Consider the following 3,005-nt stretch of genomic DNA (forward strand, 5'->3'; position numbering starts at 1 on the left):
TAGCATATATATAATAGGATATATCTCTATATAGCCTATCTTCCTCTCTAGAGTAAAATAATGTCTGTCTGTATCATATGGCAGACAACAACTGTATTGATCATTACAGTTCATTTTGGGACCCATCGATAACTGGATCTGATTCATTACTAAGAGCAGACAAAATAAGTATACATACAGCATTCATTTATGAATTTGTACGTATGTAACAGATTATGGGTTGTATCTGAAATGGTATACATTTATACAATATGGAATAAGTGTAAGAAATCCATTTCAGCTTTTTTACAATTTTGGTTGCTTCTTCCCTCCTTTTTTTTTTTTTCCTTTTTTCCTGTCTTAACTTTATTTCTAGGTTTACCTCCTCATGTTAAAATTACAATTCCTCTTGATTCTTGCAGATTTTTACCATCATCTGTATTAATGTGGAAATCAGCTTAATTTTTTTTTTCAGATCAGACAATCTATTTTTCTGCACATTCATTTCCCAAGGTTTTCAACAACCACTAAAATAATCATTAATTGTTACAGATATGTAAATTATATACAGCCTGCTAATTATATAAAGCCTGCTACCATGGGAGCTGGCATCCTAAAAAAATGCCTAAGTTTTAAAGACTCTACTAAAGTTACCTTCAGGCACCAATGCAGCCTCTTGCCTCCACCTGTAAGCCATGTACCTGAACTGGTTTGCTGAGCTTGCAGCTAGTGTCACAAGTGGGTAATCATGAAACCCAAGCTAATGGGAAAGGGAAATCCAAAAGCCTAGTTTCAGGTGAGAGCATTCTTCCCTGTCATCTCTTCAGACTATGGCACAAAGATCAGGAAAAAAAAAAAAAACAAAACAGTTTGGCAATCCTGCTAGATGCCAAGCAGAGACAGCCCAAGCTGAGGGAAAAAAACCAAACAGTTAAGTAACTAAACATAGAATCGTCTAGGTTGGAAAAGACCTTTAAGATCATCTAGTCCAACTGTTAACCTAGCACTGCCAAGTCCACCACTAAACCATGTCCCTAAGCACCACATCTACACATCTTTCTAATACCTCCAGGGATGGTGACTCCACCACTTCCCTGGGCAGCCTGTTCCAATGCTTGACAACGCTTTTGGTGAAGAAATTTTTCCTAATATCCAATCTAAACCTCCCCTGGCGCAACTTCAGGCTCTTTCCTCTTGTTCTATCACTTGTTACTTGGGAGAAGAGACCGACCCCCACCTCTCTACAACCTCCTTTCAGGTAGTTGTAGAGAGTTATAAGGTCTCCCCTGAGCCTCCTTTTCTCCAGGCTAAACAACCCCAGTTCCCTCAGCCTCTCCTCATCAGACTTGTGCTCTAGACCCTTCACCAGCTTCGATGCCCTTCTCTGGACACGCTCCAGCACCTCAATGTCTTTCTTGTAGTGAGGGGCCCAAAACTGAACACAGTATTCGCGGTACGGCCCCACCAGAGCTGAGTACAGGGGGACAATTACAGCCCTAGTCCTGCTGGCCACGCTATTTTTGATACAAGCCAGGATGCCATTGGCCTTCTTGGCCACCTGGGCACAGTGCTGGCCCATATTCAGACGGCTGTCGACCAACACCCCCGGGTCCTTTTCCGCCAGGCAGCTTTCCAGCCACTCTTCCCCAAGTCTGTAGCGTTGCACGCAGTTATCCAAGTGCAGAACCTGGCACTCAGCCTTGTTGAATCTCATATAATTGGCCTTGCCCCATTGATCCAACCTGTCCAGATCCCTCTGTAGAGTCTTCCTACTCTGAAGCAGATCAACACTCCTGCCCAACTTGGTGTCATCTGCAAACTGACTGAGGGTGCACTTGATCCCCTTGTCCAAATCATTATTAAAGATGTTAAACAGAACTGGCTCCAGTACTGAGCCCTGGGGAACACCACTTGTGACCGGCCGCCAACTGGATTTAACTTCATTCACCACAAGTCTTTGGGCCCAGCCATCCAGCCAGTTTTTTACCCAGTGAAGTGTATGCCCATCCAAGCCATGAGCAGCCAGTTTCTCCAGGAGAATGCTGTAGGGAATGGTGTCAAAAGCTTTATTAAAGTCTAGGTAGACAACATCCACAGCCTTTCCCTCATCCACTAAGTGGGTCACCTTATCATAGAAGGAGATCAGGGTAGACAAGCTGCTTGACTAAACATTATGTACAGCATTTCCTTGATAGCCTCTCTCTCTACCTTCTCTCTTGCAAGACACTGTAACACAACAGCATGAACCTACAGGCTAATCTGGACTGTTTTAAAGCTGCATGGTTAAGCTTGGTACCAAACTACTAGAAGAAAGTCACATGAGATAAAACACTTCTGAGCTTGAAAATTCCAGCAGCCTTATTCCTTCCATTGTTACGAGTCCCTTCTTTCCTTGTCTTCACATGGAAAGATGTGCTAACAAATGAATGTCCCCTCCTCCCCACAATCATTTAATGAATTGGAGTTACACTGTCAAGGAAGTTACTACTTGGGCAAGACAGCATTTTTAGATGCTTAAACTCCTGACTCTGCTGAAAAGAAGTCCTAAAAACAGGTCTTTCTCCATTAATAGCATGTCAATTTCCTTTTTTATGGCTTTTCAGCTGCTTCTTTCAGCTCACCCCCTAAAACAATACTTCCATTATACATAAGGAAACAAACCGTAACAAAACAGAACAAACAGGCTTAGAAAATTGTAAATATGAAAGCTGAGCACGTACTGCTAGACAAGACCATAACCATAGCTAAGGGCAAAAAGTTGTTTATGATATTTTTTTCTCCTGTAAACCTTCAAAAAGGTTCCTCCCATATTTGATTCATTATTAGCTACAAAGAAAAGTAACTGTACCTGAGAAACAATTGGTTTTCAAACACTTTTTCCAGTTAATGCGCATGTGTGCGTGTGTGTGTCTATGTGTCTGTGTATTTTTCTTTCCTGGACTGAACTCAAGTATTGAATTTTCTATTTTTTATTCTTTCCTTCTGGAAGTGGAATTGTTTTGTCTGCTGAAAATATTCCCTGAGGA

The sequence above is a fragment of the Mycteria americana genome, unplaced genomic scaffold (assembly GCF_035582795.1).
Source record: "Mycteria americana isolate JAX WOST 10 ecotype Jacksonville Zoo and Gardens unplaced genomic scaffold, USCA_MyAme_1.0 Scaffold_53, whole genome shotgun sequence".
Lineage (NCBI taxonomy): Eukaryota > Metazoa > Chordata > Aves > Ciconiiformes > Ciconiidae > Mycteria > Mycteria americana.